At 41.8% G+C, this 26,230-nt stretch overlaps 1 protein-coding gene across 9 annotated transcripts in view; it reads right to left on the bottom strand.

Annotated features, from left to right (window-relative positions):
- The window catches only part of STARD13 (StAR related lipid transfer domain containing 13), a 328,586-nt gene that overhangs the window by 293,430 nt on the left and 8,926 nt on the right, over positions 1-26,230 (bottom strand). For 3 of the 9 annotated variants that reach the window (XR_012622089.1, XM_074815855.1, XM_074815854.1), the window contains exons 1-2: positions 12,038-12,343; positions 10,578-10,632 (exon numbers count right to left, since the gene is read on the bottom strand). The gene's annotated coding sequence lies outside the window, so the exon portion shown is untranslated. Of the gene's footprint in view, positions 1-10,577; positions 10,633-12,011; positions 12,344-13,100; positions 13,206-26,230 lie in introns of those variants that run through there. The other 6 variants (XM_074815859.1, XM_074815856.1, XM_074815858.1 and 3 more) reach the window with 6 other exon arrangements.

Below are 26,230 nucleotides of genomic sequence, written 5' to 3'. Positions count from 1 at the left end.
CTACTTCTACCTGTTGTTTTTTGTTGCCATCTCATCTCCCCAACTCTCAGTGTAGGTAAGTTTGGAGCAAGGTGGGGCTGTGAAGTTGCCTGTCTGTCAGTGCAGTTACTGTATGGCAAAGAAAAGTCCTCCTACCATAGAAAGTCTTCACTATGGGCAGGGCTAGGGACTATTTGCTCTCATTACCACTGTATCCAGGAAGGCTAGGAGACGTCTGTTGAATCTGTGTAATAGCCCTGACATCCATTTGCCCTTTGTCTTTCCAGCTGACCCACCCTGATCTCTCATTAACAGAGAAAAATAAAAACACTGTTTTGTTTTCCCACCTCCAGGCAGCTGCAGAACCTTTCCCAACCAGCTGTAAGCCAAATCTCTTGTCCCTGGAGTCCTAACGCTTGGGAAACCCACTAAGCATTCTTGGTTTGCAATCTGTGAAAAGCAGCATTTTCTCTCGTGCTCCGTGCCTTTCAGCTAGCTTAATCTGGGATCAGCAATGGGGGGAGATGATACGGGCTGAACTCATGGCAAAGGAATGAAACAGAGAGAATGGCAGTGGCAGAGGAACACATTAGATACTAGATTATTTCATTCCTCAGCTGTATAGTTCAATATTTTAAATGAAGACTAACATTAGTTGCCCTCTCTGTTCTGAATCCCTGTGTTTCTCTTTCTTTACTGTGCTGGCCTACAAGGCTTGGGCTCCTCAGCTCTACAAGCTGCTGACACTAACTCAGCCCTAGAGCTGTTAGCCAAATAACATAGTTAGCAAAGGCTGACCTCCTTGACTAACTTGGCCAGAGGCACCTCGTGTGCACAGAAGAAAAGATGTGGGATTTACTTATGGGTGCAGTTCTACCAGGAGAATCAGGCACATGGTCTCTAATATTTTTGCATGCTTTCTAAGCCCTGCCAAACTTCTGGAGACTTTCCAGTTGCAGTTCTGTCCCCATAGTGTCTCCTGGACAAAAGACACGGAGCTGGCCATAGCATGGAGAATAATATTCCCCCAGGTCACAGTCACGTTGTGTGAGGCTGCCTCCAGCAGGCCAGGTCATGGGGAAAGGGGGAGAGGGACTGGGAGTTTATCACTCCTGTTTACATCAGAGCTGCATTGCCACTGGCAGGTGTGGCCTTATTTCCATCATTTTCTTGACAGTTTGGAGGTTCATCATCAGATAGGATAGCTGGCCAGATCACGCGTAGGTGCCATAGCTCTGGAGGCACATCACCAGGAGTTTTCCATCCCTGCTCCTGACAGGGTTGGGACAGAGTCCCCATCAGCCACTGCACACAAAAGGATGTGACCTTCCAATCACAGTGCTTCATAAACATTTTTGAGGAACACAGATTGCTGACAGAGACTTGGAGGTAATCTAAATCTTAGGTGAGGATGAAAACTCTGTGAAGCTATATTCAAAGACAGATTTAGTTTGGCCATATCTTTAATCTGGGGACTGATTAAAAGAAGAAGAGTTTCAGTGACTAATTTCTACAGGGTCTGAAATATAACAGGTTATTAAACACACAACCCAACAGCTGCAGAATCTGACAGAGACATTGTTCTCCCTGAGCATTTGGTAATAGAGTATTTCAGATGATTAAATAGCTAATAAAGTCAGAGTCTTTGCTAAGTAGATGGATACCAGCAATATTGTAAAGGTAATTACAGATCTCTATCAAAAAATTCTTGACTCAAAATATTTATTCTCAGACTGAAGCTAATATGCAGGTCTCAGTTAAAGAGAAAATATTTTAGCCACTCTTAAAAGGTTTCCAATTTGCTCTACTGTAGTGGCTTTCAATTACAGCCAGTTTCAAGGTGTATGTTTTCTGATTGAATATTGCTTTTCTCAAAGTAAATTCTCACCAGCTGTCACATGAAACGATTTCTTCCATTAATCATGATCTTATATGCTTTTTTGGCAGCACAGGGATCTGCATCTTTAGGTTGTTTATTTCCGCTGCTCCTTCACAGGCATTAGACAATTGTGGTATCTGTACTGCTCTAAAGTTACAGTGGTAAGAAAGGATCAGAGGAACAGAAAACAGTGTTAGGGATGCTTGCAAAAAGACCTACAGAAAAGTCTTGCGTGCACAAAATTATTAATCTGCTTCTTTGTTGCCTTTTCAGCCTGTCTTTTTTTCCACTGATCTTTTAGATCCTTTACTCCTTCCTTGTGAGGGCCATTAGGAAACTGGGGTATTTTTTTATATCTTGCATACACAGCTATGCTAGCTAATTCCTAGACTGCAGCAAAAAAAGTTCTTTACATCAGTAAATTATCTCATTATCAGAGGAGCATGCAGCAGAGCTTGTATTTATGCTGAAGCTAGTTTATCTCTACCTATGATTTTTTTTTGCCTGGTTTATAAAAATGTAATAGATGCTCTTTTCCATTTAACTGAGCTAACACACATCATACAGCAATGTCCAGGTCTGCTTTGCTTTACATTTTTTGATGTCAACTCCTATGTCTGCTTTACCAATCCCACCTGGTGCCTCAACACACTCTTTTTTGTCTTCGAAGCCCTGTCTTGAGGACTCATTCCTATTGTAAAAACAGTGAGAAATTAGAGGGCAATTGCTCAACAGTAATAAGAGGTATTTTAAATCTATACAAAGAAAACATGTTATTGAATTGCTCTCCTACTATTTGGGTAGCACTGCATTTCTCAGACAAATAATTTCCAAGAAGCAGAGAGTTTCTGAGTATACGTGTACGGCACACTGGAGGAAGTGCGCTGAAGACCAGCATGCTCCTGCTGCAGATGTGGCTGCCTCTACTACCTGCAGCTCCAGCATCACTGTTCGTGGGGTAAAGCACAGCCCGTGCTCACCCCACCTATAAAAGGCAGCATGGAGATGGCTGCAACTACAGCTGTGAGACTTAACCTGCTCTGACGCTGTTAAGAAATGCCCTCACATATTTCATGTCCACACATAGTAAAACACACGTAAAGAACGGGCGCCAGACCCTGAGCTCCAGCCCTTCAGGAAGATCCACCATGGTCGAGAGGATTGCTGGTGTACTCTATCATGCTGATGAGTTGTAAAAATAGTCATATCAAAACCACGAGCAGGACTGTTCTTTAGTTATCCCTTATTCAGAGGAAAATCAGTCTCACAAGCTAACTGCAAAGGAAGGATTTCAGCAGCATGCACGTGGGATGCCTGCACAGTCACAGGGGGTCGTTGCACCATGGATGCAAGCATGGAGTGCATTACAAATGACTGAAAGCTGTGGAGCTTACAGCACACCTGTGCAAGTACTTGCGTGTGAAGGATCCAGCAGGTTTTTGGAGACTGCTACAGTACATGTTAAACTACTTATTCTTCTGCATCTAAATATGGTTGCCAGGTAGGTTGAGAGTTAGGTCCATGACAGAAATTTTTATCAAAATCTCAATTTATGACAGAGTTCAAGGAGTCTTGTATCCTTTTCTGCTCAATGTTTACTTAGGTTTTTAAGGCACTTACACTTCATGCTGTGGTTGGATCTAGGGTTTCAGTTTGTTCCCATTTTAGTGAAGTTTTAGTGCAATAAAGAGTATTTTAGCCTCTATTTACTGCACTGACCATCAGCTAGATAGATCTTGTACTTCTACTGTCAGTGACAATAAGAAGTTGGTGACAAAAATGACTATTGTGGTTGTAACTGCAGTGTTATTTATAAACAGCTAGATGCAGAAAAAATGCAATTTAAATTTCATTGTGAGCAATACTCAGGCCTAGAGCTCCCTGATGCACAATTCATAGCTGCTTAAATTGTAGTCATTACTCTCATACTGCAATACTGTTTGTCATGATAAAGGGAAATTACTTTTCTGTCAATTACTTCTGCAAGATTAGTTAATTTACATTTGCAAAGGGTATGGAGCAGCATCTCAATTCCATGGAGATGCTTCTCAGAAGCGTTTGGCAATTTAAGGTTTGGGGAAAAAGTAAATGGAAGTCAACTTCAGAATGTAAAAAGGGGACGTGAATCCATCCCAAGGTCTTTGTACCCCAATGAAGAGCAGCAATGGGAAGTAGATATATCACTTACAGACTGCCAACTACAATGTTGCAGAAAATTGTATTGAGGACCTGGAAGAGGCATGCTCCTCTCTGCTTCAGTACTGGGCAGCCAAGCTGGCAGCATTTGAAATCACTGCTCCTGACTACATGTGAGCTGTGCGTGCAAGTAATCTCTATAAAATATACTACCCTTTGGCATCCTCTTCTGCAAACATCTGTATGTTTGTTTAATCCATGTTGTGATGGAGATAGCAAGAGCCAAAAACATAAGGAGGAATGTTATTTTTACTTACTTGCTTGAAAATTCTGGGTGAGTTTTAGCATGCCTGACTTGGATACCCACCTGAGGCATCACAGCTCCTGATCCCAGCAGCATAATTTAAGGTGTTGAAGTTTGGTGCCTGAGATTCTTGGAGAGGCGATGGAGTGACTGTGTGCAGTGGTGCCCGAGGGACAATGCAGCACTCCTCCACCATTCCTGAGAAGCTGCTTCAGGAAGGAGTGCTAGAGCATCCCCTGGGAACCCTCTTGCTAAAATCAGGGGTGGTGTGGGAGGGAGCAGCAGCTGTGCCTCCTGCAGCCTGTGCCATGCTCTCAGGGGTGAGGGCACTTGCTGCAGATGCGGCAGGACACTGTACTGTGGCTCCCCAGCCGGCAGGGATTCACACCCACATATTCCCCAAAGAGAGAGTAAAATTTTCTCTTCCCTCCAGGGAAATAGTGGAAAGGCCTTTGGAAAATGCAGTGTTCAAGCAAGGCCTCAGATTTAGCACAGAGAGTGGGCAGGCTTATAACCTACCTTTGCCCTGCAGCCAGGCAGGGTTGCTTAAACCACCTTGAAGTTGAGGTCATGGGTATTTTTTTGCGAGTAGAGTAGAACCTGTGGAGTGCAGACACACCGTGTAGGTGTACTGCCACGGACTATGCGCAGCTGGCACAGCAGAGCTTAACCTCTAGGTATTATTGCAATTAAAATGATGAAATACCAACAGCGCAGGAATCCTCAACACTGACGCTTGTGTTCAGGCATGTCAGACTATGCTGATACTGATACCCTGATCCTATATTGGCATCACAGCTCTCATGGCATTTTGCAATGTTTTAAATTTTAACCCCCACCAAACTCCAGCAAATACAGTTGCAGTCCTCCTTCCCAATATTGCTCTCTTGATACAAGGGGCAGAGTATCCTTATCTTTACTTCCCAGCCTAAGCTACATGCAGTTGCTGTTGCTGTACTTTAGTGCAGAGTGTTTCAAAGACAGAAATTACATAGGAGGGAGTTCTCTGAAGAGTTTACAAAGTGTTTGAGGGCACCTTAATTATATGTTATTTCTGTTCCCATTAGATTTAGTGGATTTGCAACACTGCTCAACTCAAAACTGGAGTCTGCTCCAGCCACCCATTAAAAACTTCACAAAGTCCTTAAAAATCATGAATGTTTATGTTGCCTTTAATTATTTTCCATTTCAGTTGCCTGGATTTTCCTTTGAGATGGATTTTCGTGGTTAACATCAAGGCTAGAATCCTACCTCACACAAAAGGTAAATCCACACTTGTCTCCAAGAATTAGAATTAGGTGGGCATAAATTCTGCTGGTTAATAAAGATAGGTATGAAGACATGAAGGTAAGTGTAAAGATATAAAGGTGTAAAGATACGTATCAAGGTATAAAGATACAGATTGGAATTTTTAAAGTTTCAGCTTGAAACGATGACAGACAATATCCAAAATTATTTTTGGACTTTTTTTTTCTTTGGCTAGACTCCAAAATATTAGAGTCAATCCCACTGGTTAGCTCACAGCTTAGGTCTTTAAATGCTCCCTGTTTAAAACATACTTAATTCCTCCATTTGTGTCACCGCAATAATATGCCAGGGAAAGGATTCTTAGCCCTTTATTCATGGAGGGACAGACATAACCTCAACCATACCAGTTGCTGGTTCTGTATGATACGTAAACTGTTGAAAAAGGTAGGTTTTCTCGTGATGGCCAGATATGCCATTCACACTGCTGTAATTTCAGGACATAATGCAGTGGCACTGAAACAGCTGGAGTTTAAAGGTTGAAAAATCCAGTTGTGGTTGTAAAGGTTTTGGGATCAACTGCATTTGGGATCCCTCTAATATTTCTGGATAAAGCCAGAGAGCTCGTGGTCTGAGCTGCTCAGCAGTTCACCTTCCTCCTGCCCTGCACATCCCCCTTACAGGTGTGTGAACCCAAATGGTGCACCTACCTTTGACACACGGATACACCTTTTTTCTGAGAACCCACAACCAGAAATTTAATTAAGGTAATTTGATTTGTCTTCAAAACAATGTATTATGCATTAATTAAGGTAACTTAATTTGTCTTCAAAACAGAATATTATTCATTCACCCTAAGGCATGAAACACATAGCACAAAGGGTAAAAAACAACATCAGAGGTACATGACTGTTACTCATACCCTCATCTTTCCTCTTGCCAGCTTTTGTGCTTTCTCATGTTCAGCTTCAAGAAGCATTTGTGTAGTATTAGCATGAGTCTGTTTTTTCAGTGCTTTCCTTTGCCCTGTAACTCCCTTCCTTTCACACATTGCTTCTGGACAGCTTCTTTCAGGTGACTCAAAGCCTCGAATTTCACAAAGATTTTACGAGATTATAGTGTGATACTTCTCAGGCCTGAAAAAACAGTGATACTAGCAGTGTTGCAGCTGAGGTGTGATCTCTTAGGTCCACAACCTCCTTGAATTTGCAGTCTCTTTTGTATGTGCTAAGCCACTGCTTTTCTTCTGCTTGATCCCTTTTATAACCTTTATTGACTAACTGCACGATAAATATCCCCATCTCACAAACGCATATTTGGAAGCATAATATTAATATTAAAAATTAAAATATCAGGCACATTTTTCTAGTTTCCTAATGAAACTACTTATTCCAAAATAACAGCCTGTGATACATTCTTTTCATCTGTACCAGATGCAACAGAATGCTAAATATTTATAAAACGTAAGATTTTATAAAACTTTAAAATTTTGATAAAATATTATAAATTTTTGTAAAACTGTAATTAGGCTGCATACATCATATGAATATTTTGTTTACAGGTAAACCTTGTGCCCATACAGAGAGAATTTATTAAGTTATTTTTGACTAATAGAGTGCAGTTGTTGAGAACATGCCCACACAGCACAAAAATATCTGAGTAATGATAAAAAGTACTTCAAAAGAAACTATTTTAGCTACAGTTTGGCTGAGCCTTTACTTCATCTAATCCCCACTTCAGTGGTAGATATGAGCACATTTCATTCTAGGAACTTGTGAAGCACCAAAGAAGAACAAGCACCCCCCTGCCTGTTGGCTTCGTTGGTGGGGTTTTTTTGGTGATGCTGAATGTTTAGACTTGAATGTCCCTGGAAATCCGCACAGCAGGTAGCACTTGTAATGAACTTAAGATCTGAACATAACGCGTTTTTGTTTCCCGTTCAGAGCAACCAGGACACCAGTCTCACCCCAGACCCTATGCAGAGTCCTCCTCTTAAGATCCTTTTGCAGCTTTGGCATTTCCAACTAGCAGCCATGAATTGCTATTGGTAAAAATGTCACAGAATTCAGTCCTTTAGCTGCAGCAAGAGAGGTATAAACCAGCCCTTTTTGACCAGCAATAGCAGTATGAGCAGACTCTCCCATCTGAAACATGGCCAACATGTCTTTGGGATGAATTTCAGGAGATATGACAGAGTCTGCGGATAGCCACACAAAAGCTCTCTTTAGGGAAGCAGCTCTGGACTATCCTAGCATGCAGAACAGGGAAATTAAAGTGGTCCTAAGGAAGCCCCACCTATAGTGCATTAGTCTCTCCACGACAAAGACCTGTGAGTTATTTTGCTGGGTAGGTAGCCATGGGAACAGTGTGGTTATCATCACAAAACAGAGGCGGAAACAGAACTTTCTCTAAGAAGGGGGAAGCAGCTTCCAGGAGGTACCAGAGTACTTTCACAGCAAGGAGCCAAGCTTCCTAAAACAATATCACCAGTAAAGAATAACATAAACCAAAAAGTTATCAAAGAAAACGTAAAATCTTTCTGAGCGGAAGGAAAGAAAATAGAGTAACACATGCACTTTATTGCTTGAGGTATACGTCAAACGGTTAGACAAGGTATGACGGCAAGTAGTTGGATTTAGCAGCTTTCTGCAAAACCATGAATAGTTTGAAGAGACATAATTGAAGTTGGTGGAATAGAAGTCAGATTGTGCTGTTTATTATTTTCTTTTGGAAGAAGCTGCAGGTGAAAGCACAACTGGAAGCTGGCAGGACCACAGCCATCCTTCTGCTAGCGATACGCACAACTGCTGTAGCTCTTCGTTTACCTCCTCGCCCAGCCTGGCAGGGATGCCAGCTGCATGTATGGAGCCACATTCCAACTCTGGTCACACTGGAACAAATCCAGGGTCATGTCAGTGACTTCAATGAAGTTATTCTTTATTCACGCTTGCCTAGCTGAGAATCTGGCCCATTCTATCTAGGTAGCAATATCTAATAGAGAAAAGACTGCCAAATTAAGGCAACAAGAAGAACCAGACTATGTCACATGACGAGGAAACATTTTACATTATAAGGATTATAGAGGCCCTTTAGTTTAAGGACTTTATCAGCATTTAAAAGACAGGCCACTGAAAAACATTTTTGTATGTGACTAGATTTTTTTTTATCCCTTATTTGCTATTTTAGGAAATGGAAAAAAAATGGATTGATTTTAACAGTATTGAAATAAAAAATACTGCAATTTGTTCAACACAGAACACTAATTCATTATACATCTATTAGCAGTTTGGGTTACGACATCTTCCATTTAGGGTATCTTCCACATCAATTAAGAAGGCCTCTCTGACTGAAATATGTTGAGTTTCATGATTTTCTCTGTGGGAGCATTTTTCTGTCAGTGCCAAACTCAGCTTTGGGAAAAACACTGTGTTTTGCTCTTCTAGACAAATCTGGAGTGTCCTTGCTGTAGTGACCAACAAAAGATAGAGGAAAGGAATGAAGGTAATAATGGAAATTCATCATCACTGCATTATTTCCAGTAAATTCAGATTCACTCACATGGCTTGATGATACTGTAAATCTGACTTTAAATATTCCAGTGCTGTAACAAAAACTCTGCAACCAATGATGTAAGAGTAGCAAAATGGTATAGATTTACTTTAGCAGTTCATTTGTTAAAGAAATATTGACATTTACTTTGTACCAGGCAATGGACTGAATTGCCTCACCACCAGTTGTATGAAGTTAGTATACATCCCATGTTATGTGCTCTGACTAATTCCGCAGAAATGCACTTGTATGCCCACACCTCATCTGGATGCTGTTTGTGTTGCTGCGTGATCTGGAGGTGCCCAGATGAAGAATGAGTGGTGGTGGATCCACTGCAGATGGGATTTCTGCCATACCTAGTTAGCAATGACATGCCACTGATTTTTCTTTTCATATCACCTTTGGATTTCACCTGGCTTCACCAGAATATAAAAGTATAAACTGATGCAATGCACTTGCCAAGGCACAGAAACATGAAGTTGCTTGCTTTCTAAGGAAAATATATGTTAAATTGGGAACGGTGTTGGATTGTTTTGGGTAGCTAGAGAGAGCTGTGGCACAATCCAGACAGGAATTGAAATAACTTTTTTTTTTTAAAGCACGTACCTCAGCTTTTACTAATATCTAACTGAATCCAGAAAAGTTCCAACTTTGTATATAAAATAACATCCTAGGATGACACTAAACCATCCTGGACAGTTCCCATAAGAAAGTGAAAATATCACAAGCCTGGAGTCACAAACTGTCTGCTCAGGTTTGGACTCCTGACCTCCTATCAGCCTCTAGGGCTCTCCTGCAGAAAACCACTTCATTATTCCTATTCAAACACATGCAAGAAAGAGCAGGTTATTAATGTTTCAGCTACAAGAACGATCCTCCTGTGCACTAGTAAGTGCTATGTATCTGTTAAAGTTCTTTCTGTAAATCTGCATCATAGTGGACAATTCTCTTAAACTAATTTCCTGCAATCATCATTAATTGGCCAGCTTGCTAACACCTGGTACCAACAGATTTTTCATCTAGGGAACGCAGTGCCACATAATGGTAACAGCAGGTTTTAACCTAATCCCTCTCCATACACAAGCAAACATCAAATGACGCCCGTGACAAAGACACAGACCAGCCTGACATTTGCTGGTAACTCCAAGGAGATTCTCCCTCAGCACAACTAGTCCTGTTAAAACATATTTTCCAGTGGAAAAGATAATTTGAAACCATTTCCAGCTAGACTAATTGCATTCACTGGAAAGAGCATCCTCCTCCACTTCAGTACACATTTATTAGTCCAGCCACAAATGCAGCTAACATTTTGTGAAGTTTACCAAAGCAGTAATTATTTCATCTTACAAGAATTTGCAACAGCTTGCTTGATAATGAAAAGTTATTATGCAGATATATATACTTCATGCAAAGTTGCACACACACACACAAAAAGTAAAAAAAAAAAAAGTAGGCATTTAAAACTGATGTTTAAATTCCACTCACAGTTTTGAAGTCTAAGCATAAAACTTCTTACTTTGCAGCTGTAGCTCCAAGCTGTCTGGAAAGATAATTCAGTCCATCAGATATCCTGGTTTTGTTTTCTTGCATAAAAATATCATCTGTCACAGGCACAGGAGCTGACTTCAAGGACCAGCCCCTTCAGCGGAGCACACCAATCGGGAGACCCTGGGAGCACATGTGGAAAGCCACTTGCCTGCACGCCAGTCACGGGCAGCATATGTTCTGTGGGACCCGCGTGCCAGATGAACGCGGGTGTCAGTGAAACACGGTGCTGGGGTGCCTCAGCCAGGGCTGCCCGGCCCTGAGCCCAGCTGCAGGAGGCAAAATGGAGGGATGGTGGGGGAGCGTGGGAGCACGGGCAGAGCCTTTTGCATACTGTCTCCGTGTCACCCGTCCTGCGAAACCAGCCATAAGAACAGCAGAGCCGGAGGCCAAGAATTGTGCCTTGCTCCTTTTGGCCTTATTCTTTACTGTTTTAATAAAAATAATGTCATTTATGATTGTATTAAATGTTTCTTCACTTTTTCTCCTAGTTGCTAATCTAACCCCATTTATGGCTTTTTATTCCCAACCTCATCCCTGCAAAACCATACCCGTGGAAAAGTTCCAGAGGGTCAGCCTCACCTGGGTTTTCCTCCCTTTCCCTGAAAGCTCGCGCTCTCCCCTCACCGCAGGACCAGCTGCCCGCGGGCTCCCTGCTCCTCCTCTGCCTCCGCCACAGCTGCCTGGCTCTGCCACGCAAGCTCCCTGCACGCAGCTTTGCTCTGTGCCTGTCAGCCAGAGAGGTCATTTTCTTCTTGCATCAGTTTAACCTGATGACATTTAAATTCAAAGTGCTTATAAAGCGTATTTAGAGACATACACCCACAGCTTCCCAGCTCGCCGTGTGCTCAGCCCTTGCACAGAACCAGAGGTGACAAAAATACATGTACATTAATGTGGGTTGAAAGTGCAGCAGTAACGAAGTGCATGAAGTCAAAAATCAGACCATACATAGGTAAGCATGATGAACTAACATCTGTAGATTTGTTTTCACTCCTGGAAGCATACTTGCAGGTCACAACATGCTGGGGCTGGGAAGGGAAACCAGTAAACACACCAGTGCAAAAGCCGTGCCTTTTCCAGCTGAAGTATGGGACCTAAAGGCCTTCGCATCTTGCACCTCTCATAATCTCAGTACTGGCTTTATTAATTCAGCTTTATTTGATCAAATAGCCTTTTGCAGGGAGGGTGCAGGTTAGAGTGGACCAGCTGTAATAAAAACTGCTAGCTTTAGTCTGTGAATAACTTGCTGATTTAATTAAATTAATTTTGCTTCTAAATTCTAGTTTAGTAGATTAGTAATTCAGTAAGGCTCGTTTTACAATGCTTTTCCTATGGTGGATATAATCAGGCTGGTTAAAAACTTTGACAAACCTCCTTTTTCCACTCCCAGAACCCACCGGTTTCTCAGAGGAAAAATTCTTGCAGAAAGACAATGGGACTGGATGGACTTCGGTCAGTGAAATAAGTTCCCGCTGGTTTCAGGGTGGAATTTCCCATTTGCAGAGGCTGAGGCCAGCACTCCCCGAGCAGGAAATAACTCTCCGTTAGTAAGAGCCAAGTGCCGTAGTGGAAGTAATTTCTTTCATCGGTTGCCGGCGGGGCGGGGAGGAGAGAGAGGGACCGTCTTTGGGGTGTGTAAGGTCTTTTTCAGAGCTGCAACAAGGAGCAAACTTGTTTCCAGTTCCCAGCTGGGAACATTTTGTTCAGAGGTTTCCGAGCTGGGAGTGGCCGGGGCAAGGCTGGCCGGAGGTTTTCCTGCCTCATCCTGATCCCGCACCCAGGGCTGGGCAGGGGGTTGGAGCTGGGTCAGCCTGCCTGGCTCTCCCGGGGGCTGCGCCCTGCAGCATGGGGGGACAAACCTTCACCCCCCTTTTGCTGTACCATCCAGCAGCACTTTGGAGGCAGAGGCGGAGGAAAAAATGTTGAGCCTTGTAAAGTGGGTAGGTATTTCCTCTGAGTCTGAGACCTTGCTGGGGCAATGCAGAGGAACCTGAGCAGAAATCTCCACTGTACAGCCAGGGCAGAGACCTGCTCACGGACTGCCAGCTGTTACCCCAACATCCTCACTGGCTTTCCACAAGCTTTAAAAGCGTCTAGCTTCATTTTTCCTTTTTTGGTCCTACACACGGTGAAATCTCCAAAAGAGACAGTTCTGCCCCATCCAGCCTCATACCCACCCGGCAATGACAAGTGGGACTGTGAATCCGCACTGGCACACCTGAGACCTGCCTTAGCCTTGTGCATGTCAGTACTGACCGCAGATGCAGAGTGGGTGGCACAGCCGGCCCAAATTTGCATCGGGCCTGGGAAACTGAGCCTGCCAGCCTGTGTTAAACACACAGCCAAGCCAGCTCTTGAATGCTAAGCATATATGCATTAATGGCTGAGATTTAACAACTCACCTTACCACAGCAGTTCAAGATGAACAGTCCTGTCATCTCTCTCAGCCTATTTACTTACCTTGATGGCGTGGGTCCCCACAGGACATATGTGCCATCTATTAATTCCAAGGTCTATTGCATCTCTCTGGCAAGTCTTTTTCCTCAACTCCCAGCATATATTTATGTTCCTCTCCTTTTAGTCCTGATTATGCCTGACTGTGTCATACTAAATTCCTGTCCTCGGTATTTACAGCCTGCAAATATTTGTAGACTTATCACATCACCTGGGAGCCACCACTTCAACAATCTCTATGAATTTTTTTCCTCATTAATCAGTTCCTCCGACCCCTCTAATTTTGCTGCTTTTTCCTGTAGGGTTTGCAGATTTTGTTTGTTTTTAAAAGACAGCAGAGGGAAGTTTAATTCTCTTTTCTTTAAAGAAGGGCAACAGCCAGATGAACATAAAGGCATATTAAGGAGAGTATAAGGCAAATTTGTATTTGAGCTGACCGACTCTAAAATTCATACTTGTTTCCTTTTATTTGTCACATTTGTTTGGATGACCAGATTTTTACTGAAACCCTGACATTGCAAACTTTTGCGTCCCCTTTTGTCAAACACACTAATATATAATAATTCACTGTCTTGGGTAAATTCATTGACTTGCATGAAGCCACCTGGGCATGCAAAAAATGGGTGTGCAAACAGTTGTATGGTTGCAGCCTCACGACAAGACCTTCAGTGGCACCTGGGAATCCCATCTGCAGCATTGCCAGAGAGGTGGGGTCTCTGCAGCTGAAACGCAGAGCCCAGGAGGAGCTTCAGCCCTGCCTGAAATACAAGTCATGGGCAGCCATTTAGGATCAGCCTGCTGGGTCAGTGGTCACCTGAGAAGGTCGGCACCTGCAGCAGCCCCTGTCTCACTATCTCTCCTTTGTCACCCCGTGGCCAAAGTACAAACAGGCATTTGAGTGAAGAGAACCGTGTTGCAACATCCTGTGAATACTGCATGCATCTCCAACCTTTGCCATCAGACACTGTCTGGTTGCCTATGGCACAAACAGTACTTTACTCTGCTAAAGATCCCACTGGAATCTCACTATACTTACTCAGGCTTAGTGGGAACTGAAGTAGAAAAAAATAATCCCCAGACAGTTTAAATAAGGTTTGATTATTCACGGGAGCAGCAGGGGAATGTTAAAATTCTCCTGGGTTTGTTGGGAGCCTCTGGCATGGCCCCAGACTGCTGTTTTCCAACCACCCCTTTTGCTTGGATGCCCCTAAATCCAGACTGCAACTTTAGATAAGTGAAATTCCTGCACAGACGATGAAGAATCAGAGGACAATTCGGGGCTGCCCTCTGTCTGGTGTATTTTGGGTACTTTCTGGAGTTTGGCTCCTTCCAGATCCTGGGAAAAATGTTAAACTCTGCATCATCTGTACAACACTCTCCATCAGGAGCTATTCCCTTTGGGCCCCTGTCTGTCTGTGCAACACAGGGGCCTGAGAGAGCAAGGTCTGTAATTTTATTCTAGTTATATTAGGGCTTATTTTTATTCACATGAACTACAGTAAGCTGTAGTAGTGCCGCTGATGTCACTTCAGCAGTGTTTCCATTAAGGCTGTTTTACCATTCCAAGGCAAACAAAAGCAACCTCAACAAATGCAAGATAAAGTCAACAAAATAAGTACTTTAACAATGATCATAGTTGGCTTTTCAATAATTTTCATGGTCTTGTGGTTTAGGCCTGTTTTATGGTCCTTTTAATTTCATGAAATGTGTGGCATGCTTTCTGTGTTTTTTCCAGCTCTTGAAATAACGGATAGTTTCACCAAAAAATCTCAGAGCAAGGTTTTTTAAATAATACCTGAATTGAATTCAGACCAATCATGTTGTTCCAGAATGATTTCTTTCAGACTGTAAAAATGGGCAAAACAAATTTCTATCTAAAATTCTTCACAATTCATACGAAGAAAAGGCAAGAATGCCTTCTAGATGGTCTGATATCAGCATCATAAATACATTTTATTTTTCCCTAGATAATTTCAGTTAGTAACTAGAAGTATCACCCAGCTCAAAAATTAATTCTAAAAAATAAACCCACTTAACTGCTGAACTCCATTTTTTTCCCCCAGAAGCTAAGGTCTAAGTTCTGGTTTAAAAGATTTTCATTTTTTCAGTAAGGTTAGCAGGTTTCAGCCCCATAAAAACAGTACTTTGAGAAAGAATTAAAATATTCTAGGCTGAACTTCTGAAGGCAACTGTTTATATAAATCAGCTCAACCAGCTCCCCTCAACAATACAGCACTTGTAAATGTGATAGCACCGTCCACTTTCCATTAATATGCAGCTATCAGTTGGTGAGTCACACTATAAAGCATTTAACAACTGTTCTCATAAATACCATACACCATCTGCTAACTGAATCAAAAGGCTACGTGCCAATTTTACTTTTGGATAGAAAGGTCTGTTTTAAAATTACTCCAGCAGTCTCAGGGCGTACAGATATTATAAAAAATGAGTATAGAAACATGTCATTCCACCCAATTCCCAAAGAGCACAGCTGAGAAAGAAAACATTTTTATCCAGTGGGATACTTTGACATTTCACCATTTATTCTCATTGCAAGTCAGAACCACAGGACTTGAAATTTTCATTATTCATGGCAGGAAATACCAACCTGACTTTTTTTAATATACTTAGGGAAGATGTGTCTACATCAGGTTTCTTACTAAATTATATTGAAATGAAGTGTTCTGACATGCTCAAAATATGAAAAAAGTTTTCATCTGAGTTTGCTGGAGTGGCCCGAAATACTTTGCCTCACAGAAGTTCAGTTTAAGATTCCACTTGGTGACAACAGCACGTCACCTTAAAGGAATGCTAGCTCATGTCATCATCCCATCCCTCAGGCTGGACACTGATTAGGTCACATCTCCTCTAACACAAGGAGGCACAGAAGTCCCCTGATGCAGCTCACTCAAGATTAAATTACGGGAGACTTAACTGTGGGCATTGTCATTGCATTGGCAACCACTGCACAGTTGGAATTCAATTTCCGTAAAACTCAGATAACTCGAACTACTATGAGGTTTATTGTCCTGATACAGGAGGTAAGGATATTTTAGTGGGAAAGGGTTTAAAGGCCTAAAAGGTCTATTAATTAGTCTAATGAAATGTACTTGTCATTACACACTTTTTTTCTGTTACCCATACATTTTTCAGTTTTCTTTTTTCAGATATAAACCAATTATTATCTACCCATTTCACTGAAGCTGCCTCCAGTCAATTACAGTCTGAACTCAAACTGGCTACACTCCAGAGGTCATAGTGTGAGGGAAGGAACAGTGGAGGTGATGGAGGGACTGAAAGTGACTGAAATATCACATGGGGAGCTGGAGATGAAGATGTATTACAGTGTGTGGGCCCAAGGGAGGGGATATGCAAGAGGTAAGCATTCATAAATCAATATTTAGAGTACAAAAATAAAATCCTACCAAATGACGTATATCTCCTTTTCTCAAGCGAATGCTAGAAAAACCATTCAGAGAGGTTTCCCTGGGCACAGTTTTAGAACAAGAGCTGCAAACTCCAGAGAGAGGAGAATATGTCTGTCCTGCTCAGAGTTTAACTGTGACCTTCAAAGAGTAAATGTTGCCTTCTAAGAGCAAGCAGAAAACTACCTCCTAAATGTCCCTGTTTCTCCATCCTCACCCTGTCAGCTGGATATAGCACTATCCCGTTTCTGAAGATCAGATTGACATGGAACAAGGTATTTCACAGACTTACATCTAAAAGCCTTCCACATCCCCCAAACACAAATGTTGGCCTTTAGATGTTGACCCCATCAGGTTTGAACAATTTCATAAGGCAGTGGCACTGTATTCCAAAACCAGATGTTTCAAAAAGAAATACTGAAGCACTAAAAACTTGCAAAGAACCATGCAAAGAAATACAAAATTGAAGCAAGTTCCCTCCATAGTGGCAGACGCTCTCTTGCTGGTGATAAGATCTTTCTTTAATTATAAAACTCCAGGCAACAACGTTCTTGGATGGATGTTTGTTTTCTGCACTGCTCTTGATGGTTGTGTGTTTCTGATCTACAAAAGCAGCAATATATATTCTGGTTTATTTGAGACTGGTGGCTATAGCAGTAAGAATGAATATAAGGTCTAAGAGATCATACTGTGCAACTATGAACAAAAAAGACAACCATTTTGCTCTCAGACAATTTTTGCACAAGGTAAAGCTCTTAGAAATGAAAATGTGGGAGGATAAGAAAGATACCCTGTTTCTTCCCTGTCTAATCACAATAGTTATACTGAAAGCAGGGGTGAAATAAAGTGACTACACAGGGTATAGCAAATCAGAGCCCCAACATCTGTGACATCCATACTACAGCTGTTCTCCACCACCTCTGGAGGGCACATATTATTATTCTTTATATTCTATGATCTACTATTATTCATTATCCCAGTTTATGTAGTGTTCCTGCTTCTTACAGCACCAGCTTCTGTATCGAGCAGAAACAATCTGGAAAGTAATTGTATTTTAAAAAATCACCTATATAAATTGGATTTATGAAGTTCTGTTTCCATTCATCTCCTCCTTGATCTTCTTCTCTGTCCTAGAACAACTGAGTCACTGTTCCTTGTCATGCTGTCACATAGCAGTTTCCGCACAACAGAACAGCTCTGACCCTTCAAACTCCCTGGCAATCTAGACTTTCCTGGGGACAGACTTTTCACTTGGTGCTCAGCTTCCTTCAGGCCCCACTCAAAGAGCAAGAGTTGAGTTGCAGTCTGGAGTTTAACCACTGAGCCCCAGGTTGCTGCTTCTGTGCTCCTAGAAGAGCAAGGGCCCCAGCCACATATCTTCATTCTTAGAACTGGACTTCTAATCCTATCACAGAATCAAACAAAATTTGAAACTCAGATCTGGCTGTAAAATGAAAATCTCCTTGTTCCATGAGTATTTTAAAAACACTGAACATGTCAGATCAGTCTCAGTCTCATCACCAGTGTGCATATTGTGAGCAACATATTGTCCTCGACATGCTCTGGGCAGAGCTGAACTACCTCTGCCTCTGATCCAATCAAAAGAAGAGAAAGTGGATACCTGAGGAGTGTGCCAGCCCTAGGTTCATGTACCATGCCTGGCAAGATCATATGGCTTTCTGTTTTTGGCACAAGAGTGTTGTGCTCTTCTCTTTTTGGCAAGTGGACACATCTTGGCAATGGCACGTTTCAGGCTTGCGTGTTCTTGCAATATACAGGGAAAATGCACTGCCCCAACACCCTCCATGACTACTGGAGGAATAATAATCATCTTAATTTTATTGCCAGAGGAGCACTCTTAGGGAGATATCATAGGCTCACAGAAATGTTGTTTGGAAGGGACCTCTGGAGGTTCAACCTCCAGCTCAAAGCAGAACTATTGCCATCACCTGGTCAGGTCAGCCATGCTTTCTCTAGTTTAGTTTTCAGGACCCATTCCAAGGATGGAGATTCCACCACTGCTGTCATTAGTCTCTCAAACTGTTGCCCAAACTCTAGTCTGAATCCCTCGAGACACAATCTGTGGCTATTGCCTCTTCTGCAGCTGGACATCTCCTACTTCCAAGAATATTTGATTCTGTAGTCTTTGTAACACCCCTTGGCATCACTGTAGGATGGTATTTGATCACCTCCTGGCCTCCTCTTCATCCCAGATGCCACAGAATCTCCCCAGATAATGTGCTTTAGGCCCCAAACTGGACACTCTTCCAGATGGGCTAGTGCCAAGCAGAGGGGAGAGTAACACCCCTTGCTGTGCTGGCCATGGTCCTTGTAATGGAGCTGAAGAAGCAGTCTGCCTCATCTGTGATGAAAGCACACTGTTGGCTCATATTCAACCTGGCACCTGGATGCTTAGTTTCTTTTCACTGGGACCAACCTGCTGCTCAGCCAGTTGTTTCCAGCCTGTACAGGTGCAGGGGTTACTCTGCCACACATGCAGGGCTTTGCCCTCCTCCTTGCTGAAGGAGAAGTGGAGAGTTCATAGCATTTCTGTTGGCCCCGTCCTCAAGTTTCTCAAGATCACGCTGAGATCTAAAGCATACCAGTCAACATCAGCAATTCCCCCCGGTGTGCAGATTTGCTAAGGGTGCACTCAGGTGTCATCATTGAGGTAGTTATGAACATGTTGAACAAAATGGGCCCCATGTCAACCCCTGAGGAACTCTGTGTTTTACCAGACTGCAGCTGAGCATCAGGCCACCACTGATTACTCCCGTTGAGCCCAGTGGTGCAGCCCAGTCTGCTCTTCCAGCCCATACATATGTCCTCAGCTTCTGAGTGTGAATGTTATGCTTGAGCAGGTCCACATCCTTCTTATGCTGGGGGCTGCAGAGCCGGACACAGTACTCCAAATGGGATCTCACAAGTGCAGAGTAGAAAGGGAGAATTACCTCCCTCAATCTGCCGGCCACGCTTCTCTTGAGGCAGCCCAGGATACAATTGGCTTCCTGGCTGCGAGCGCACATTGCTGGCTCACATCCAGCTTTTCATCCACCATCTAGTGTTCCATTAACTTATGAATGAGCAGAAAATAAAAGCTCAAAAAGATATGTAGGCTGGCTAATAATTTGAACAGTTTAAAATCCTCTGAAATTCGATGTTTATGTCAAACTGCCAACAAAACCAACAAAACTAAGATGAAAATTTAAAACCTCAGAATTTAACCAGAAGATACCTATTCCCCAGAAGAGTGAACACCATGCTTTAGCTTTCAGTCCATACAATATTGTAGAAGAGGGACTCTAAAAGCGTCTACAGAGACTTTTATACCTTTATAACTGTGCAATGTCATTATCTTCAGATCACATCTTCAGTGACACCCATGCAGGAATCTGAGCATTAATAAGGAGAACATAAAATAGAGATTCAGGTGTTTCATGAGGGTGGCTGAAGGTCTGATCTGTGATGTGGAAAGGGGACAGAAAGGCTTGACTGTAGGGGTCCTCCATGAATTTGAAGAACTGGCATTCAAGAAGAGGAGTATAGTAAATTACATAGAGAAGCTAATAAGGGACCCTGAGGTGGGTCTTCTTGATACTACACATTCAGGGACAGTCAAAGTCATTTGAGTGTACTACTTGTACACGTGTACATGCTTGAATGCTGTAGTCCTTTTTTATGAATTCTAACCTTAACCTGGAATGCAAAAGTGTGTGGCAGGATGCATTAAAATTCATGATACATTATTTGAACTTTACAATCATATTGAAGAACTTCATTACCAATACAAACTCAAATTTTCTTTCAACTGCATTTCCAATATTATTACTGCAGGCTACTTTTGTCAATATAGTGGCATTTATGGAATCCAATAGATGGTAAAATAGAAATGGCATCATCATTAACATTGTCTTTCCTAGCAAGTAGGGAACATATTGTGCACAGCTCCTTCCAGTGCCCTCACAGGATAAGATCACAGAAAATACAAGCAATTTTTTCCTTCAGCTAGAGAAAGCATTTCAAGAGAAGACCGCAAACACTGTCACACTGGTGTTAAAACCAGACTGGGGTGGTCATAAAAATAAGCAATGCTATTGAGTGAGAGAGAAAAGCTGCTTTGTTCTTAATGTACTTCCTTTTATTTTCCAGAATGCTGCAGCAAGCTCAAACTTTTTCTGTATTTCTTTGAAGCAATGTTGTCAGTAATGGCTTCTGCAGTCATTTTTTACCACACAAGACCTTGTACCAAACTTGTACAAGTTAGTACTATTTTTATTTGCATGCATATGAATTACTGGTATATGCAGTGGTGACAACAGCATAATGTCAACATGTGCCTCACTTCAGTGAAGTGATACTGAAATACTCAAGAAATAGCTAAGAGTTGGGTATGCAGAATTTGTTATAAAGTACAGAACACTAAGATGACCACTAAACATGAACAGGAGAGAAAATTTTCAAAGAGAACCAGAAAAAACAAGCAAAGGGTTTCTGTTTTCCAGTATGTAGCTTAAAACTGCAGACCACTGACCTTATTACAGTACAATTCAGAGCCCTTAATAATGTGTTGTTTCATGTAACGTCTACTGGACACAGCCTATTTCTTGTAGTAAAGTGGATGTGCAAAGAGGGGATGCTCAGAGAAATGTGGAGCAAGAGATTTCCAGTTCTCATTCAGGTACACAATGAGCAGCAACCACAGTAGCCTACTTGATAATCCAATTGCCCTTATTAACTACAAGACTGCTGCATCCTCCAGTCTCCTGAAATAGCCTCCTGCAGCCTCATTATAATAAGAGCCATCTGCTAGATTGGTAAAAAAAGTAGATGTTTTATTATCTTTAAACACAGTCCCAGAGCTGCTTTCCATGTACAGTCCCTCTCTTGCTCTCTGAGATATCATCTTTGTATGATTTCTGGAGTCCTGGCATTAGAACTATATGTACAATAACAAAGGACCTTTGAGATATCATAAATTCTTTATTGTGTCCTCTTTAGAGCTAAGAAGACAATGGATACTGAAGACAAAAGACAATGGATAAGTGAGAAATGGAGAAAGTAAAATACAGAGCCTAGATTTGGTAAAAAAGAAGAATACTCCATTTTAAATGGGATATATCACACCAGTATGAGATGATGCCAAAATATTTCAATTTGGACAGGAGTGGTGAGCTCAGATTTAAAAGAGGATGGAAAGAGATAGCTAGATCCTTAGTCTACAGAACAGATCTTCTGGGTCTACTTCTCCTCCCACTGGAGAATTACAAACATGAAGGAAGCATTCTGGAATGCCAGATTCTATGACATCTGCTCAAGAGAATGTCTTTCGATGAGGCACCAAGAAGAGATCACACAGTATCGCAACACTTACCGATCCTCTGAGCGTGCAGCATTTAATATTTTCATCCATAGGGAGGCACAGGATAGCCATCCCTGGAGATGCGGTTCTCACCAGGCATCTCGTCTGGTACAGCAGGCGTGCAACCACCAGCGGTGCTGTTTAGTTCAACTTGTCATACGTAGCACAAGGTTCAGTGAGAGCCTCAGGCATCTCAAGTGTTGGCGACTGAATAATTTGCCATCAGTACAAGAGCACCACCTTGTGATACCTGAATCACAGCATGCCAGCTGCAGAAGGAGAGTGGCAGGAGTGAGTGGGCTCCTACCCATCCCGGAGAGTCCTCTGTCCCTGGAACAGTCAGCATCATGCAGACCTGGACCTGCTCCCTCTTTGTTGCTTACTGCCTTAGCAATACGACAGACCACAGAGACAAATGTGGAACAACGTACCACTGATATTTGAGCTAGGGGAAGATGTAGTACAGCTAATATTTTCTGGTGTGCACGTCTGGAAGCAGAACAACTTCCAGTGCAAGTAATGTTATACATCCATCAAAAAGGATGTGGCATTAGTAGTAATAAATCACCTGGCTATTGCTACAGCCACCAACCAAATGCCCATACAGCACTACAGCATACAGGATTTATTAAATTGGACTGCTGTAAACCAGGTAAAATCTTAGGCTAGGGCAACAGATTTATTTTTCTGGGTTTTCTAGTGTAAGACTGGTTAGACAGCACAGTCTTGCTCTGCATAGCTGATCACCCTTTGTCTTTTGCTCTGTCTTCAGCAGGACTATTAATACTGCCAGCCCCAAGTTACAGTTCCAGGTCCTAGTGAAAAGATTTCACCTGAGACAAAAAAAGAAAACTACTTTCCGATTTTTATAAAGCAGCACATTCACTCAGAGCCGCTTTTCATGTTATAGCTAAATTCCCATTGCCGTGGGGAATTTTTAAAAAGTTTGTAGAAGCTGAGTGTACTTGTCTAGCAAACAAAGTGTAAAGGTCATATATAAAATGCAAAACAGTGGCTAGATGCTATCATCTGAAACATTGTTCTTGGATAACAAAAATCTGGTCTCAGAATCATGTTTGCAAAAGAAAGAGGTTGGCAAAGAAACTTAAGAAGTCCTGAGGTACTGGCTTAAAATTTTAATGTTGTTCGATACATAGCTGTGGTCAAATCAATGCAAGCTCTGGAAGTGCTGGATGAATTTAAATTCTATTCTGGTAATTATGTTAGGAATATGAAGCAATATAGAAAATTTTAAAACATCACCTCCTACTCATTTACATAGCAAAATGAGAAACTGTTTGAATCCTTGCCATATTTTTGAAACAAGACATTTTTATAAATTCAAATAATCTAGGAAAAGATTCCAAAAGCCTTTAGGTGCCTATGGCATAGCTCAAGCAGAATTTAGATACCTGCATTCAAGTGAGCAAGTCACAAAAATTCTGCCTGTGGCATGAATACCTGAAAGGCACCTAAGCTGTCATCAGTGAAGTTATTTAGGCACCTGAAGTACTTCTAATGCATATTCCCAGAGGCCTTCTTATCTTGGATGAGATGAATGTCTCGGCAGATATTTTGTTTCACTGTATCTTTAGGTATTCTCAAGCTAGTTGTTCAGATGCCTAAATGCTTTGTAGACCAGAGTTAGTTACACAATGCCTAGCCTGTACCAAGACCACTGATCTAAGCACAAAGCAGAGAGTTCATGAGCCTACTGTTACTTCCAAAATCATTCCAATGAATACCCCTGTGGGGTGATGCCCGTCACTTGCACTACATAAAAGGTGAGGAACAGTGCTACTGCTAGGCATCTTCTTTTAACAGAGTAAACAAGTTATTCATGCACAAGCAGCAACTGAAGTGGCTAAGAGGGACTTCAGAGCTGTCAATCCCTCTCTCTCATAGATGCCTGAATCCCAGGGACAGAGAGAGGGACACATCCCTTGTTTCAGCATTTTCTCTGCAGCCCTCTGCTTGGCACCCTGGCTGTTGTAAATCCCACAGCCTGGTGCCTGACTCTTTCCCTCAGCTGTGTAGGATAGTTAGGTGAGTAACTCAGGACTGCAAATTTCTGCCTCTGAGCTGGGCACTGGAAAGTCAGGTTGGATGTAATCAGACCTGGGTCCCTGTGCATCTGGGCCTTTATGACTTTTCTTTTTCATCTTAACATACATAACTGTAAATCCTGATTCTGGCAGCCACTTTTCCAGAAATGCTAAATAAAGACTGTTCTTGTATTGCCATTCATTTTCTGAGAGAGTTTTGGGGGCCTTCTAAAGCATCCATATGCACGAAATTTTGTGATCAAAGGAATAATCTGAAACTTTGAGATCTTATTTTTTTAAAAAAAGAACAACTTTTGAAGGACACCCCATTTAAGAATAAAAGTTCCTAAATAAAGCATCTTAGATCATAGCAATCTTACTGAATATTCCTGCTGCTATACTGAAGATGTCCTTATGACTGTGAAATCATTGCTAGGATGTTTTTAGACACTAGACAGCATGGCAATATTCTCTGTAGATGAGAAATATTCTAATTATAGATCAACATTTCAACCAGCAATACAGGAACTGGGGCTACAGTGAAAGCCAAACCTTGTGATACACCTCTATATGTGAATATCTTGGCACTATGGCTGAGAAGGACCAAGTGGACTTGCCACCCTGCAGACGCACAGTATGAGTTATAAGCAGCTAAAGGAGGAAAACAAAGGACAGTTTGCATCTGTCATTCAACCACCTTAGGGGTAAAGGTTTTTTCCCTTTCAGAATTAAGATAACAGCTACTAGAAGAACATACCAAAAAAATGTGATTAAAAATAGCATATCCATAACAGACATATCCAGAAATGTGATTTAAAAAAGCATATCCGTAACAATTTAAACAAGTTTTTAATGCCATGAATAAATATGGTCATGTCAGTTGGCCAAATGTTTTCTTTACATGAAAGCACATGAAAAGGATTGTGCCCCAGAACATAACCTATGGAAAATGTTCATCTGTTGAGGGCAAGATGAGAGACACAGTAAAATGAAGGTCATTATTTCTTTAGGTATCTACTATAATGGCACTGTTCCCTCTTCACATTTTTTCCACTGTTTGTTTTGGGATATTTCCCCGCTGTGGGCCTGCATACAGAAACTCAGAATCACCCCAGTGGCAGATGTCCAGTAGCAGCCTCCTCCACACTCTCTCAAAGCCCAGAGTCCCAACCGATCCCCTCCATGGTACTACTACTGCCTGGATGTGCTGGTTTTGGCAATCATGCACCGCCCCATCCTTCTGAGAAGTGACTTTAACAAGTCCAGGGACAGAGGTTGAAATTAAAGTTGAAACTGAAATAGCTTTCACCAGTACTTTAAATACTACGTTAACTGTAACTCTGTGTATATCTACCTCCCAGTGGCAGTTTCTAGAGCTCTTAAGGCCACTAACACTCACAAATATTTAGCAGTAATAACCTACCAGAAATGTCAAAGCCAGGAAGTAAAATGCTACGCCCACAATTCTTTGTGCATTATACTTCACTTTCATTAAAGCATAACAAAACAGAGAAAATAGCCTCAGAAAAGTTCATTTAGCCAGTGAGGGAAGGATGTGACTTTTTTAGTATGATACTGGCTTGTGTGTATCCATTTTCTCTGCCTGACCTTTTCCAGATCAGCCTCTGTTGGTTAGAAAATAAGCTGTCTTTGATTCATGCTGGATTTCCACCCAACATCAAAGGGGTTTGCATACATGGATCAAGAGATCAAAGGTGCTGATAATCTCCTGAAATCTGCTTGGTTGTGCCATTCAAACTAATACACTGGTAATAGTTAGCTTCGATAGTTATTATGTTAAAGAAAACACAGTGAGTTTGGGAAGTTTTCCTTGCAGCGTTTGTTACCACTCACAGTTTCAAGACAAACTAGACTGCTAAATATCCCTAATTATCCTAACCCTCAGGTTGATTTCTCTCCTTTAGCAACTGATGCTACATTTCATATCTTTTTCAAAAAGTGAATTTGTGAGCTAGGAAATGTTTGCAGTATCTAAACAGGCACTCTCAGTCTGTCAAGGCTTGAACAGATGCACAATTCATGAACTGAAACTACATGATATAACAACTCAACTATTTATTGACTTGATGAAGCAAAGCTTGTTACTAACAATAGCCTATTCAGACCATCTTTCTCTTCTGATAAACACACTAAAACAAGTGGAATTCTGGTTTTTGGAATCCAGATGAACCCATTTTAGTTCTTATCATAGATGGGATACATTTTCTGGTTTACTCTTCAGATAATTTTGATCTTAAAGTTTTGCTTTTAAAATACTTCTGCAGTTTTTCTTAGAGAAGAATATTC

This window comes from Strix aluco, chromosome 2 (assembly GCF_031877795.1).
Source record: "Strix aluco isolate bStrAlu1 chromosome 2, bStrAlu1.hap1, whole genome shotgun sequence".
Lineage (NCBI taxonomy): Eukaryota > Metazoa > Chordata > Aves > Strigiformes > Strigidae > Strix > Strix aluco.
This window is presented reverse-complemented; position numbering and strand designations above follow the sequence as displayed.